Source organism: Pomacea canaliculata, linkage group LG14, assembly GCF_003073045.1.
Source record: "Pomacea canaliculata isolate SZHN2017 linkage group LG14, ASM307304v1, whole genome shotgun sequence".
NCBI lineage: Eukaryota > Metazoa > Mollusca > Gastropoda > Architaenioglossa > Ampullariidae > Pomacea > Pomacea canaliculata.
In genome coordinates this window covers 8,391,177-8,408,135 of record NC_037603.1, presented here as the reverse complement: position 1 = coordinate 8,408,135, position 16,959 = coordinate 8,391,177, and the positions used below count along the sequence as shown (strand labels likewise).

At 44.4% G+C, this 16,959-nt stretch overlaps 1 protein-coding gene across 1 annotated transcript in view; it reads left to right on the top strand.

The window, feature by feature from the left end:
- The first annotated feature begins 2,435 nt into the window (after positions 1-2,435).
- The window catches only part of LOC112555257 (thyrotropin-releasing hormone receptor-like), a 63,817-nt gene continuing 49,293 nt past the window's right edge, over positions 2,436-16,959 (top strand). The window contains exons 1-2 of the mRNA XM_025223575.1: positions 2,436-2,503; positions 3,212-4,544. The gene's annotated coding sequence lies outside the window, so the exon portion shown is untranslated. The remainder of the gene's footprint in view (positions 2,504-3,211; positions 4,545-16,959) is intronic.

Here is a 16,959-nt window from a genome sequence, read left to right as displayed (position 1 = left end):
CGCTGATTATTGTGTATTCTAACAACGCAGGCGAGCAGAAAACAAACGTGAAAGAAAGAAAACTGTGGATAACAGAAAACAACAAGAAACACAATGAAAGGCCTGACAAGCCATCTACTCCTAGAGTAAATAACACCCAGTGACGGCTACAAAACAATGAAGTGGTCTTCTGTTTTCCAGATTACTGACATAAACAGAAACAAAATTCCAAGCAGATTCCTTTGTATCTCAACAAACCTCATGACAGCCTCCTTACCTCCTTGTACATCCGCACATCCATTACACGCAAAACACAACTTTTCTTCTTCTTTTGGAATAAAGTGGACTCTCATCAAGCCTGACACTTGCCCCTCCACTCGAGTGGACACACCACCTTGTCCACACTGCCTGACACGCCAACCGAACTATACCCTGGGTAGACTGGCTCCAGGCTTTTGTTGTGATACAGGACACAGCAGACGACACCCTTGTGGTCATCGTAGAAATCACACGAAACCTAATCACCCATCGGACTGGTAATAGAGACAGAGAGAGAGAGAATGGCATGCAGGTGGTATTGTAGTGATTCTGTTGCACAGACCTAGAGATACATTTCTGGTGAAATCCTTCGCACGGACCCTGACAAAACTTATTTGAGAAGTGACCTGCTCTGTGAAAACACAGGGAACAGCCCTGTCCTGCACGAGTCCTGCATTTCCTCTTGTAGCAGACATTCAGCGACAAGTCCCATCCTGTAGGAAGCAATATGGAGGGGAACCACATATGTCTACAAGAGAAGGGGGTGAAAAGCTAGCCTTATTACAACTACACATCAGAATTTTCTGGAAGACCTAAGATGTCGCCTCGTGGAGTAGAATGGCTGACAAATCTCTGGCACCAGACGGTTGCCTGGAGAGCCCTTAATGGAGAGAAGACATTTTGTGTGACTTGGCTGATGGCGACTGGAGGACTTGCACACCTTCCTTGCAGGCTGATTAGACACGATGCACCACATCTTCATTGCTGAGGTGTTCAAGGAGAGAGAGAGGGAAGAGATTAAAGAGACTCAATACTTCTAAAAATATTTTTTTTCGTTGTCATAAGTCTAGTATTCAAAAAGTTGTTAACTACTAATCTCTCTGAAGAAGTGAGCGAGTAAGAGCGAAATTAGAATGTAGGACGAGACAAAGTAGTCTTTATCAGGTGCCCGAGACATTTTTATTAAAACGGGTTTTATTCTAAGACGGGGGCGGTAAGGTGCTGATTTATCTTTCAGTGAAAAAATATTCTGCGGTTTTAGTGTCAATGTCGGTCAGTATGCTTTCCCAAATGTGTTTCCAAAAATATGTTTGCAATTTCTGGGACACCGTCTTCTTCTTCTCTTTCTTTTCTAGTTTCACGTGCTCATGTTCTGTTGTCTACGAAATTATTTGCTAATGTCCCCCTCTCCCTCTTTCGATGTTTGTAGCTATCGGTTTTAGTGTCAGGTGCATGTTGCTGATGCAGGTGTAAGAATGCTCCTCTACAGCTGCAGTGACTAGCTTATGTGTTTACACTTCAGTCTTCAGCTCTACAGCCTTTGTTTACAGAAAGAGTATGTAAACCTGTGTTTATCATCCTTACATGCACCTTCCTCACTGGTAAGTACGAGTGTTTCTCACACGTGAGAGTGTGTTGTTATAGACAGATATACATAACATATATTTCTCTTGTGTAAACACGTTTATCACGACTAAACTGCCGCTACTCTGGTAGAGACCAAACCTCCTCCACTTCTCCGCACGTTTTGTTTCCGATGAGGGAGTGTAGGGAAGACAGGAAGGGTTGTTACGAGGACTTGCTTTATTGGGACTTGAAATTAAATTCTAAAATCTGAAAGAAGCTACACTGATGTTGAGAAGTTAAACGATGTTAAAAATAAAATCACATGTAGGTGACAATAAGGGTAGGAACAGGTAAAAATGTGGATACAACATTCTTGCTCCATTATCTTACCCGTTTCTGAACTACCAAGTCTCGAAATTTTTTAGTGACAACCGAGGCTCGCCTGCAAAACCGAAGGAAGAAAGTAAACTGAACAAAAATAAATAAATCAGAAACAATCAAACAGAAAGTAACTTTGTAACAGATGCTAGCATGATACGGTTCCTGTGTTTACGAGCAGAAACAACGTGCCACGAGCCACGACTGTTTGTCGTGTTACGTACACGTGGCAGTGACGTGCGGCCTTCATTATTCAGCACGCGCACAATGGACGTCACGCTTGGGTGGGCAGCGCCGCCAGGCATGCCGGGCCTTGTGACGGTCTCATGCTGGTGTTACAGACACACAACGGTCCCTGCTGCTTCCGCCAGGTACACTGCATCCCCCCCGTCTCCTCCCACCGCCACCCTCTACGCATGCGCCGCACACCGCCCGCGTGCAAGGCAGCGCCCTTTGATGATATAAAACTCAAGACACGAAGACGACATCGCATCCACTTGATGAAATTGGGATAGACAAGGCTGACGAAGGTATCAAACAGGTAAAAAGCTGTTTTCTCGTTTTCTAACCTTGCTGATGAGCTTGTGGTGCTGAGCTGTGTTGTTACTGAGAGCAATACTCACATCGATTTCTCTCCCTCCACAAACTCACATTTGTTTCGAAGGAATTAGTGCAAAAACGAGACGAGTTGGTTATTTTGTTTGAAATTTAAAACAACAGCAACAATACTTGTCAGTGCAAACGGCTTTAAGGGTGAGTGGGGTTCACCATGCGCACAGGGAGGTCAACAACACATAAACAGTTGTGCAAACATCAAAGGACTAGTGACAAATGGTGTCAGTAATCATTGAGTAGAGCTCAGGGCAAGATGCTGTTTCATCAAGTCTGGGTGAATACTCCTCCTGTCTACACACCCTACAAACATCACCATGTACATAAAAAGGTCAAACTCGTGAGGTCACGATGTATATAAACATGTATTTGCAGTTTCCCACTGAATAAGGCAGTGAGTTTGTCAGCGTGGCCACTCACTGTTGCTGGCCTCATGGTGTGCATGCTGCACCAACCCTTTAAAGCCGTTTCTACTCTTGACTGAGGCTCGGGGACCACAGCAAACACATCTCACCGACCATTTTCGAACTACAGGCAGACTGTACTGTGCATTATTGTGTCGACTTTGATGATGTTATGATATTCCATCATCCCGCAGTGTCACAGTTCCTAACCTCGTCAATATTTTGGTTTTCAGATCGCAAGCGCGTGGAGCCCATCGCTAATCGTCAAGTTTGGATGTTGACTAAACAGCATCCCTTGGACTTGTGACTTCTAATCTTTACACTTCGATTATTTGTGATCAGGAAACTCGACCGCCCTCGGCTGTCAAAAATTGATGGGATGAGGTGGGTTTCAGTCTGTCACAGCTGACATGTTGCTGCTGCTGTCGGTGATGGGTGACTGAGCTGTCAGCTGCTGTGAGGCATCCTGTGGCCCATCATGGCTTCCCTCCTCTCCTCCTCACGCCTGATGTCACTTCAGCCACAAAAACGGAAGAATATTTACTGTAAAACAAAATATTTCACAATTTATTCCTTTAGACGACACCGAGTCCATAGTAGGTAGAAATATTTTCTCAGACCGCCATCACTGGTTAGTGTCATCAAGGACACTTTAGGAGAAACTGTTGCTGGTTGTTAGAGGTTACATACCTTGTAGTCACTTCACCCCCCGAGATGAGATTACAACTATCCACACAATTCTCACCTGCACTGGAGTCAAGACTCGTGTACTGTCAGTGCGTGAGCCTGCAATGACCTTTGACTCCACGTCTCCGCCCTCGACACGTGGAGGCTGGATGTAAGTGTGAAGGAGGTTGACGACAAGATGATGTTTCTACACTGACGACGCTGGCTGATACACGCAACTAATTACCATCACACGGGGCCGTGGACACAAAACTTAGTGTAAAGAAAGTTGTATTCAAAATAATAGTTGCAGCACTGCTGGAGATACAGTAATGATGTTAATCTGACAACGAAAGTAATTCTTGTTTGTGTGCGTGCACGACACTTGGGGAGACAAGTTCAAAAGAGTACATTCCTTGATACCAGTTCCTACAGTTGAAGAACTTTAGTCCAGCCTCAGTCTCACAAGACCGGGTGGAGGGTGGTGTCAGTATTGACTTGGACATGAGATGGACCTCAGGGTGCGAGGGTGGCATTGACTGGACTTCATGCGACTACACAAGTCGGAGGACACTAACGGCTCCAACAGGTCTGACCCCGCCTCCAGTCCGCCGGTCACTTCTGTGATGAATGCTCTTTCACGGTAATTACCAGGGTCCTGGCCATTTCCACCTTCGACTGTTTCTCTGGCCTCGCATGCTATTGAAGTACTGGTCACAGAACAACAGACAGAGACCATTGTGATGCTTTGATACCTCCGACATTTCCTCGCCAGACAAGTGTCTTCCACCTTCAGGTCACAAAGCAAGTGGTAAAAGAATACGCCTACCTGATAACTAGCTGGCTGGCTGTCTGGACGGCTGCTTGACGTTAGTCTTCAAGACAAAGACTCTGTACAAGGTATGCTTCATCTGTTTTTTTTTTCTACTTGTCTTTTTATGAGAAATACACTGTTGTTGTTTACTGTTATATTGAAATGTCTAGCATGTGGCGTTTACTTCTGGAAGTTTCTCTAAATTTAATCGTTTTCCTTTAAAGACGAGAAATGTCAAGTGTTGGCTGACATGAGCCCAGTAATTGTGCTCACACGGCGGAGCACCTAGAAGGATTCAGTAATAATCATGTGTCACGAGTGCAGCGGGACGAGAAGGAGGAAATAAAACCGAATGAAAAAGAATAAACAACACGGCAAGAAGTTACAAGTCTTAGTTGTTTCAGGCGGAAGACTGCAAATGCATATTGGAGGAAATATTTTATATCAATAAATATATTTTTGGTAATGTGGATAATTTACCCTCACATTTATTTTGCTCCCAGTGTTTATTTATAGCATGTTTTCTGACTGCACTGCCTGAAATATAATAGATATCTAAGTTCCGATTGTAACAAATGAAATGTTAGTATCCTAGAAGAATGAACACTAACTCACTTTTCACACTTTTCAAGAGGCGACTAGGAGAGCTTGTATTTCCCGAATGTGAGATAATCATTCCACGTGTGACTACAGTACAGAAGGGTAGTTAGTATGTTAGTATAATATATTAATTATAATAATAATAAATAATAATATAATAATAATATAATAATAATAATAATATAATATAATAATAATAATAATAAATAATAATAATAAAATAATACTAGCAGCTTGAGAGCTCATCATCGCAGGGTCAGTTGGCTCCATTATCCCCCAGGACAAGGATCACAAGACTTGTAGTCACCATGACACCGCCTCACCTTCACACGCAGGTGTGTACAGGTGTGTGAAACAAGGGGGGCCACTCACAGTTCTCACAGGCCAAACCTGATTTGTTGTCATCGCAAGTACTATATAAATATAAATACTATACATTGCGGCTTTATTGCAGTCGGAACACTAACAGAGTGATTTACACATTTCTTGAACGATTGTGAGAATGGCAATCACAACGAGAAAAGCACTTTTCCTCCTAAAAACACCTTTCACATAAACACGAACTAAACTGGCAACTAAGCAATAACAGAGAATAAAAACTCTTGAAACAATTTATTGATAAAAGCTAATCAATAGCAGATAAAATGAGAATGGATTCGTCCTCCTGACCCGGTGATGGCAAGTGAGTCAGGACTGGCGAGAAAATGTCAGCTGACAGCCAACATGTCGGGACGATGTCGAGGGCGGGGAGCGACTACTCATACAACTGTGTACACTCAAATTAATTAACCCTGTTTCATTCAGTTTTTATTTAGCTTCGCGAATGTTAAAGGAAGGAGAGATGAGATGGTGTCTGATCATTCAATTCTCACAAGTCGATCAAAGTGTTTTCGCGATGATTTAGGGTGAGTAGTGTGCAGCCTCTCTTCCTCCTAATGCTCTGAGCAGCAGATATTAAAAACTATGGATCGACGAAGAAAATGAAAGCAATGCGCACCAGAAAGAAGATATGGCAAATCAAAATAGAGAGATGGGGAGATAGGGAGGTGTAAAGTAGCAGACAGAAGCAGCTTTAGTTCACTCCCTTGGTCTCTGTCCCTGGTGAGACGAGGGAGACAAAGCAGGGGACACTACTCTCCACATCATCTCAATCTGCTACACGCAGTGGGGCTGTGTATCTGGAGTTGTCTTCTCTTTGATGTTGTGAGATGCACTCGGGCTGCCCGCCATCTTCCCTCCCCCCTCCAGCCTGCCCTCCGGATGCAGCTTGGCTAGAAACTGCTGGCGTGTCACGTGACCAAGCCCTGGCATTAACTGCTTTTGACTGAGGCTCGGAGAGGTTTGCGGACCCCGGCATGAATGCCTCCTCCCATGTCTGCTGTGAGACACACATTAGAACTTCTTTCCAAGGTTTAGTCCTCTACTTTAGGTCACGTGGCAACTGCAACTCCTACACCAGCACCACGTGTCCAGGTGAGAGCCAGGTCTCCGCCAGTGTGTTTCCACCTGACTGCTACAGTGCTGTGTTCACTCTAATTCAATTGCACTAAGAACAAACTTTGACAATGATGTAAGTTTGCTTCATTTTGGTTTGAGTTCTACGGACATTCAGTGTGGCCACCATCGCTCGGGATCCTCATGATGTTCGTCTGCTTGTTTCGTTGAGCTTGTTAGTGAAACATTCACAGGACACATTAAAACATAGCAGAGTGTGCTCATTATGCCCTCAGACATGTCAGTTTATTACAAGTCTCACCACACTCTCCTCCTGCTTTCTAAGCCCAGTGAGGTCAGACCATGATGCCTGTCTCCATTAGCGTGGGTCTCAACATGTTCGCTGTCCATCAACATCTTCTACAACAGTCCGAGAAATGTCTGGCACTGGAATGAAATGGGAGGGTGAGGTGCAGTTCTCTGTCCATGAAAGAAGTGTCAATCCTGCTGTGATGTGGCTTTTGATGAGGTTGTCCTCCCCTGAACACTCACTTAAAACAGTCTGAAGCCAGTGTGGTGTCATTGGGCAGACTACTCTCACAAAGATATGAGTTAAGACCCTTGTCCAAAGACATTACACAACAAGCAACTGCCAGACTCAACTAAATTCTTGGGAGGACTGTCACAAGAGGCTTTGGGTGCATCACTACGGATACCTTACCGGAGCTGGAGACAAGTGCTATCAGGCCGGGCTCCTCTCATTTACACGGTTTAGCTTGTGAAATGTCCGGCATGCATCTGTCCTGCTGAATATCAAGATGGCCACTCAGCAAAGAGACTGGAATCTTCTGTCAATCTGCTTTACCGCAGCTCAGGGTCGTCGCACGGCTCACAAAGTAATTTTGCTCTCAGCGGGAAGCTGGGAGGATGAACAAACTTCGCGAACTCTCTAGGAGCAAAAACAGAGAAAATTATCTCTGCAATCTTCTGCCGCGTCTGTGATGTAGCTATTAGTTCAAGTGTGCAGGACTAGCAAAGCAGAGAGTGGGCTCCAAGGCCTCTGTCTGTCTGTCTGTCTGTCTGTCTGTCTGTCTGTCTGTCCGTCTGTCTGTCTGTCTGTCTGTCTGTCTGTCCGTCTGTCTGTCTGTCCCTCTTTGTTTGTTCATCTATTAGATTCTCTGTCTACTTACTGGTGATCGGGTTCGTTACACTTTTTTCTGCTAGTAGAATATCTTACTCAGAAATAACCACTAGACATTTATAATTTTGTTGAAGTTGAAACTGTGGTCTCCATGCTATCTGACTGGCAGTCAGTGAAGCGTGTGTTAGTTTACCTGCGTGAAGACCATGCCTCACTGGTGTCCTCAAAGTTCGACTGTCGAGCACTGAAGTGAAAGCCTTGTCCATCCAACTCTCTGATCGCTGAACCAAAGCAGCCTCATCATCTCTCCCTGCCTCATCCCATGCTGCTGTTTCCCCTGGGGAGGGACCATGACTGATGACACAATGGAGGAATGTGTGGAGCTTAATGATAACTGTCAAAGCGATGATTTATTTATTCCGGCAACACTGGGAAGTGCCGACAGGCAGTCCTTTACTTATTGATGCTGCGCAGCTGGGCGTCACGCCAGGCTCCACGTCACATCCGGTGGTTGGGCGAATAAAGATAATACTTCCCTTTGTTCGAGGTCAAAGGTCAGGCTAGACTGGATGCAGAAGGCGCTAGACAGCTAGACATTCACAATGGTGCACATGGCTTCCTCCTTGGTTAGGCTTGCTGTGGTAATTGTAATGTAGTAATTGTAATGTAGTAATTGTAATGTAGTAATTGTAATGTAGCAATTGTAATTTAGTAATTGTAATGTAGCAATTGTAATGCAGTAATTGTAATGTAGTAATTGTAATGTAGTAATTGTAATGTAGTAATTGTAATGTAGTAATTGTAAGGTAGCAATTGTAATGTAGTAATTGTAATGTAGTAATTGTAATGTAGTAATTGTAATGTAGTAATTGTAATGTAGTAATTGTAATGTAGTAATTGTAATGTAGTAATTGTAATGTAGTAATTGTAATGTAGTAATTGTAATGTAGTAATTGTAAGGTAGCAATTGTAATGTAGTAATTGTAAGGTGCGATTGCCACAATGATAGGCTTGTCCACAAGCAGGGATTGCTTGTCAGGTGAGAGAGGTGTTATAAGGCCAGACAGCCATAAGGGGTTACAGTAAGCCAAGCGTTGGGACAAAAATGCTTGACAGGGAGTCAGCATCAGTGGCTCATCTGGTCAGCATCCCTGCCATCGGCTTCTGTTGTCGCTTTGTGACACTCAGTGACAGGGTGGCAACACGGGTGGCACTATACGAGGCAAGAAAAGGTTTGTGTTTGTACAGTAGATGGTTTCAACACCGTCATCCCTCCTGGTCACGTGTCTTCAGGCCAGTACACAGGCTAATCAGAGATTGTGACTTGTGTACAGCCCTGAGGTTGAATGAATTTCACGGCCGACTGACCTTTGAACGCTGGGTGAGCGCCGTGTGTCCATCTCTATGGCGGACAGACCAGTCCACGCTTTGTCGGACCTTTGTGCAAGAATGAGTTCAGTATGAAGTCAGCCAAACTTTCATTTAAATTCGGGAAAATTCTATGACGATGGTAAATCATTACACGCTATTTACTTACAAATCTTTATTGATAGTGCTTTTATTATTTTATTACATATATTTATTATATTATATCTTATTATAGCAAAAGTACAATATTCGAAATATCTGGTTGCTTTGATCATCCCACTCTTTCTCCACTCTCTCTCTCTCACACTTAGTTCTCAGATGCAGTGGTTGCTGTTGCTCTACTAATGTTCTCGCCCTGTTTCCGTGGGCGGTGGCGGGGGTCAGGTGGCAGTGCGACAGGTGTGGGTGTAGCAAGGTGGGTGTCCCCAGGGACCGAGCTCTGCTGGAGACCAGAAATTGCAGCTTGAGGGCGGCTTGTGATCTGAGTGCTCTCAACATTTCCAGCACATCTCCCGGTGCAAAATGACTCAAATCCAGTGGAGCATTTCTTTCTTTTCCCCCCTGACTTGGTCACGAGGCAGGTAGACTACAGAGGGGGGCCTGCTCTATGGCTGGCATGATGGCCATGACTACGAGCAGTGAGCTGGGCGACAAAAAGTCTTATGAACATCATCACTCTCAGGTCACGAGGGGCAAGTCTCTCAAAGTATTGATCACGTGTCTACATCTCACTCAACACATTGGAAACTGGGTGGAGGCCGGCGTGAAAGGCCTTTGGTAATGGAGAGGTGACACAGAGGAAGATGAGGGAGATAAAAATGTTTCCAAACTTTCAGGCTTACTCATTTCCGTCAGTTTGTTTTATGCGGCTGTCAGTAACACAAACTTCAAAACATTCTTTTAAAAATAGAGCTTTAAGCGAAGATGATGTACCTCAAAACTGATCCACTCACTCACTCACTCACTCGGATCACTACTCACTCAACTCACTCACTCACTCACTCACTCACTCACTCACTCACTGCACTCACTCACTCACTCACTCACTCACTCACTCACTCAGTCACTCACTCACTCCTCACTCACTCACTCACTCACTCATCACTCACTCACTCACTCACTCACTCACTCACTCACTCACTCACTCACTCATCACTCACTCACTCACTCACTCACTCACTCACTCACTCACTCACTCACTCACTCACTCACTCCTTCACACTCACTCACTCACTCACTCACTCACTCACTCACTCACTCACTCACTCACCCTCACTCACTCACTCACTCACTCACATGTCACTCATCACTTCACTCATCACTCACTCACTCTCCTCACTCACCTCACTTCTATCACTAATGCGGCCCTCGGCTCCACTAGGCGCGAGTAGCAACAAGCAACAGAAAATTTTACATGAGCTTCTTACTGCTGACCGTTCACATTCAGGTCCACAGAACTCTTCTTTAGAACAGTTTAATTATTAAGTGAAAACTTATTTTACATAATTAAAAAACGTGCTTAATAGAGCGATCCGTGAGGGTGTCCACACTGGACCTTCCTTTGCTAACATTGGGAGGAGAGGTCTGCACCGGTAGTCACAAGTCCTAAACGAACTTTCCGAATGTTAGAAGCTATGGCGACTAAAACACCACCGAAAGACGGAAATATAATTATGAAAACTTGTTTACTGACGACTATTCGGGGTTAAAGGTCGAGTTGATGTCACTTAACCTAAAGAATAAGAATATGAATAAAAATATGAATAAAAATAAGAATAAAAATATGAATGAAAATATGAATATGAAAATATGAATATAAAAATATGAATAAAAATATGAATATGAAGATTCAGAACCATTGAATGAATGAACTTGATCGTTAAACAGGACTGGAACATTTTAATAAAGTCATTTTGAAGATATTTGTTGATGTTTTGAACAATGATATCAACAAGTATATCAAAATGATTTTCAGCTGTATTTAGAAAAAGGAAACAATAGTAGATTAGAACAGGTGTTTAACCATTCCAAAGTTGTAAAAAATGTTAATACTTTTAATAAGAGCTGAGGATTTGTGAATACACGCAAGTGTCTGCTTCCACTTTCGCCGACCAGAGGAACAACAACAAACACTCTTCCCATTATCTGAAAGAGAAAATATCAACAAAAGAGAAATACACACACCGAGCTTAGAGTACAAAAGCTTGAAAAGCTAAACAACAACAAAATAAATGAAATCAAAGCTGGCTAAACATGAAACATGAAAATTAGGTTATTTTTCTACCCTGGCGATTTCAAGTCCCGGCTACCAAAAATAGTTTGAATGAAAACGAGTGTTTAAAGGCCTCTCAAGCTGACCACGTGACCTGCTTCGCAAAGAATTTTTCTAAAAACTAGTTTCATTTAAAGTCCATGTCAGTTTGGTCTGGTCTTCAAAAAAAAAAACAAACAACAAAAAACAATTATGGCGGGGATGGAATGATTAACTTGGAATACCGGAATGCACACGTGTATGTGTGTAAATCGTCCCCACCACACACACCCCCCTATTGCCCCCGTGGGCACCCAGCCTGTCTCTGGCCGGGTGGGTGAGGTCGCCACCCCTTCCTGTTATGCTGTTCTTCCTACTCTCGTCCCTCTCACGTTCTTGCTTTTGATGGTTTGACTTCTCTGAATATCAACTTCTGGACTATTCCCCGAACTGTGTGCAGCTGAGAAAGCCCGAGAGGCCAGCGGGATGAGGACAGCTTGTAGATTGAAGAGAGTCACACAGGTGCAACAAGTCCTGTCGCACTCCATGCTGTCTCTCATCTTTACTTCCACAGGTGGCAGTGGCACTCAGTCGTCACAATGACTCAAGCATCTCAACCCTCACAACATCCCTGAAACCTTTGGCGACTAAAATATTGAATGCCACGTGTAAGATCTTTATTCTAGTGTTGTTATAGCTGTTATATCTGTGCCACCATCTTATCATGTGACTAGGGGACACAACTCGAGGTGTATAGCATCGTCACATGACCAGCAAACAAAGGTTAGATCGTTCAGGTAAACAGCCAGTAACTGTCTAGGAGGGGTCATGGTACACAGAGGAGTGTCAGATGACTAAGCATGGCTTTACGAAGGCTCAGCTCTTGCCTTCCACCCTCCCACTCGCAAAATGCGCTCAGTTCCAAACCCAGCCAACCCCAGGGTCGCTAAATGTTTTAACAAATCAGAAAACTTGGGTAGCAAAGGTGTGGGTGTCCTCACTATCCTCCCACACCTCCTCCCATTCGGTGTGGGCGGCCATGATGAAGATGAAGGGAAGGTTTCAATGGCTCAGTCGGCCACCTGCAGGTAGGACCCACTGTTGTCACCCAGCCCCTGGATGTGACACTCATCAGAGCTCAAACTCCTGACTTTCAGTGCCTGTCTGTCCAGGAATCTGCTTGCTGTGACTTGTCTTCCGGTAACTCTGAGCAGTGCAATCTCTCTTTCTCTCTCTCAGTAAGTGCAGCAGGCCATCAGAAATGCATGTGGCCTAAACAACATTTCTTATCAGCAGCTAACCTGATCTTCCACTGGCCTCCCTCCTCCTCCTCCTCCTCCTCCTCCTCCTCCTCCTCCTCCTCCTCCTCCTCCTCCTCCTTCTTTTAACTTTCTTTGGGTCTTCGGCTGTGCCCCTCCCTCATGGAGAGAGGCAGCCGTGATGTCCATCCCAAAACCTGGTAAAAAAATCCTGCTGGTACAAATTCTATCGGTCTCACTAGTTGTCGATGGAAACTTCGGAACGCATGGCGAATAACAATAAACAAATGTTTATGTAGCGCATGGAGCCTGCTCTTAGTCTTGACAACAGGAATAAGGCGTGGACACCATGGACACCATGGACAGCATACGAGGGAAGGAGGAAGAAACATCAGTACTGAAGACAAATAAAAGACAAACATAGAAAGCACACAGAGGCACCGAGTAACAAGGACTGAGAGTATCGTCATTCTGCAGACGAGGACGAGGACGAAAGTAGCGAAAGCGGAAGGTGAGGGTAGGGAGCAATGGTCAAGGACGAGGTGAGTGTTCAGTGCATATGTAAAGGATTCTATAGCGGGTAGGTGGCGGGTATGGAAAGGGAGAGAGTTTGTTTGTTTGGCTGCAGAATAACTAAACATCCTGTGGCCACATGTTGTTGTTCTGGTGACAGGAAGAGTTAGGAGACAGTCGTCAGACGAGGAGAGGAGTTGTGTAGCTGGGATGTCAGGGAAGAGAAGTTGAGAGAAATAATCAGGGCAGGAGCCAGCAAAGAAATGAAAACACATCACGGACAGCTTGTACTGGAGGCCACAACGGAGGGAAGCCAGTGTAGACAAGGAGAAGGGGGTGGTCACGTGTCCTGCTCTAAGCACCAGACGTGCAGCAGACTTCTGTACTTTCTGGAGTTTGTGAAGAAGGTATACAGGGCAGCAAGCAAGCAAAGAGTGTGTGAAGAAGGTATACAGGGCAGCCACCAAGCAAGAGTGTGTGAAGGAAGGTATACAGGGCAGCCACCAAGCAAGGAGTGTGTGAAGGGGTATACAGGGCAGCCACCAAGCAAGGAGTGTGTGAAGAAGGTATACAGGGCAGCCACCAAGCAAGGAGTGTGTGAAGGAGGTATACAGGGCAGCCACCAAGCAAGGAGTGTGTGAAGAAGGTATACAGGGCAGCCACCAAGCAAGGAGTTGCAGTCATCAAGTCTGGATAAAACAAACACCCAGACAAGATGTTGGTAGCGGGTAGACACAATGTGACGGGTGGCGCCGATCTTACAGAGTACAGGTAGCGCAAACAGGAAGTGGGGTAGCACTGCTGTGGAATTAAAAGGGGAAGAGGAAACCAAAGCATGTCTGCCCTAAGCTGCTGTATACTACTCACATCTCATACCCAGCTGTTCCGCATCATCTCACCTTCTGCTATATTTAGGAGCAGAGCCCACAGACGGAGAAATTGTCCACTTACACAAACTGTGCTTAAGGTCTAAACGAGGACTGACTGACAAACATGCAACTAGTTCTTGAAGCAGGAAATGGAGAGTTTCAAGCACCGGCCATTAGAGACCACTGGTGATGTAAAGTAATCTGACATTTGGCCTCCTGTGCCACCCGGATGTGTTGTCATGGAGAGGCAGCGGATGGACGTGCTGTCAGCTGAGGTGGAAGGTCGATAACTCCCACGCCTCCCCCCGCCTCCCCCTGCCTCCCTCCACACGCCAACAGCTTGCATTTGTCCCATCAAAATGTCTCCTCCTGGAGGATCTCCTCTGATGATTCGGCTTTCAAAGTGCGATAAAGATGTGAGGAACGTGCGAGAGGAACATGAGAGGAACATGTGAGGAACATGTGAGGAACACATCAAGGGTTTGGCTCGGCGAGAATCCGCTTTGTTCCTCCTGCTTTCATAGCGACCTTCATATGGCACACCATGTTCGAGGTCTGACAGTTCCTGGCTTTTTCTTCAAATATAATGATGTATCACACTCACATCATGATTACTATCTGGCTAGGAATGCACTTTATGATGTACTTCCTGAAGTAAACTTCACAGTAAAGTGCCTCAAAACGCAAGGAGCAGACGAGAACCTTTACTCTCAACTCAGATACTCATTTCACGATGGTAATGAGTCTGATCCTTCACTCAGGACAGGAACCTCAGTTACATGAGTGTCTTTACTCTCAACTCAGATACTCATTTCACTCTGGTAATGAGTCTCATCCTTCACTCAGGACATGAACCTCGGTTACATGGGAGTCGAGAGAACAACGCGCAAACTGTACCATGGTATGATAAACATTTAATATGAGATGATAAACATTTAGCATGGTATAATAAACATTGAACAGAGTTCAATAAACATTCTAACAACTAGCCACAAGACATTAACTGCAAGAGCACACACTCAGCATCACAAACACCTCTCCCAGTTCTATTTAATGACAAAGAGGTAAAAGAGATTTTATATTAATGTTTCTCTCTACACGATACCTGGATTTCTGATATCTGGAGAAAACAGGAAGTGAAGAAAGGGAATAAACGAAAGTGTTTGTCAGAATAGTGTCGTCTGCACGACATCTTCTACCTGCAGCAATGCACCTAAAGTAAACATCAACTTTGCTTGCAGTTAAACGAGGAAGAAATAAGTTTTTACATCGCTAAATATGTATCAAACTATTATGTTACATTTTAATGTAAAAAGTCGTTATCAGCAGTCGGTTGTGGCTTAAAATACAAATGTAACCATGGAAATCAACGGTCTATCAAGTGAAGAAATATGACAGGAGTTCGTCTTCGACCAAGGAGCATTTGAAATGTGTTTACATTTTAGTAACAATAATACACATGGAAGGATTAACTAACACGCGCTCACTGAGTAAGAGACAATTCATGATATTCACACAATGTAGACTCAGTGTCCCTCATTCTTCTCCATTAAATGTTCATCTGCAGAAGATTTATTTACCAGTCTGTTGGGTGAAATCGGTTTGGACCTTTCAATTTGTTTTAACCTCAGTGGAAGTTTGTAAATAAAGTTCAGATGTGTAGAGCTCTGGTCCAGAACTCAGCTCTTATTTTCTGGGTATAAAAGGGTTTCTTGAACAACCTGAGCGATGTTTCTTCAGCCGACTGCAAGACATGGAGAGGTTTGTCTCACTGAGCCACTCACTGTCACATGACTACTGGACGCAGCAGAACTCTCCAGTCTCGGAGAGTAATTTTCTCCGGCTTTCCTAAGGCCGTTGTTTGAAGGCTTATATCTTGAAAAATAATCATAATCATGTACTCATATTTTCCGAATTATTATTTTAAAATGAGCTTAACCCAACCATGAAGAAAAATGCTGCACGGCTTGTCCCTCGAAGGATTGTTAAATAATTCTCCATAACTTGTCTCCTTACCGACTATTTGTCAGATTTGCATCTTTAATTTAATTTCCATTCGGCCCACGAGAGTTGAGAAGAGGACAGCTCCTGGTAATGTTGGCTGTCATTAGGCTTTTCAAGTAAGAGTTTCATTTTCTACGATTCACATGTTTGTGTCCGCTTTGCATGACCACCTCGGCCCTCATCCTCCCCCATCTTCCAAATAATCTGAAATACCTGTTGAATTCCTCTCTTGTCAGTTAATTGACCGTTTGCTACGAGGGTCTGAATCATTACTGGTAATTTCACTGGAAAGTTTCTCCAGTACAAAGAGTGTTGGGTACATTGAACTGCAGCATTAGTACAAGTGTGGTCTGACTGACTTTCTCCACCCAGCCTGGGTCAAATGAGAGGTCAACAGACTAGCTTGTTTGACTGTCCTCAACAAACTGACTTGTTTATCAATTTTCGCATCTGGTTTGATCATTTGTCAACCATTCATCGTCGTCTGTCTCATTGGCGGGTTGATCAACTAACCGTTTCCATTATTTAATTTTATGCCTTTTGTCCATCACCAGTGAGTGAGGGAACAGGTCAGTGGACACACAGGTTGGTGCATGGATTTACAGAAGTCAGAAACGCTTAAAACACCAAAGTGGAGAAAGAAAGACCGACAGGAATCACACCGAAAGTTCACCGAGATTTCTTGCTCCCCAACTTCACACCTCCCCTTGTCTGTCCTGCCAGCAAATACAGCCGCCATCTTGACATGGGTGACAGGCGCGAGACTAGGGTCTGGACACTGGGTACAGCCAGGAGGAAAAGTCGGCTGTGAGTGTGTGAGTGTGTGAGTGAGAGAGTGAGAGAGAGCGTGTGTGTGTGTGAATGAGAGAATGAGTGTGTGAGTATGTGAGAGAGAGTGTGTGTGAGAGTGTGTGAGTGTGAATGAGAGAGAGAGAGTGAGTAAGTGTATGTGTGAGAGAGAGAGGAAGAGAAAAGCTGTTCTGAGGTTCTCCGAGTGTGTAAAATGAGTTTAGTTGCAGATGACCTTTGACCCTCATACACCAGGGAGGGTCTGTGTGTGTT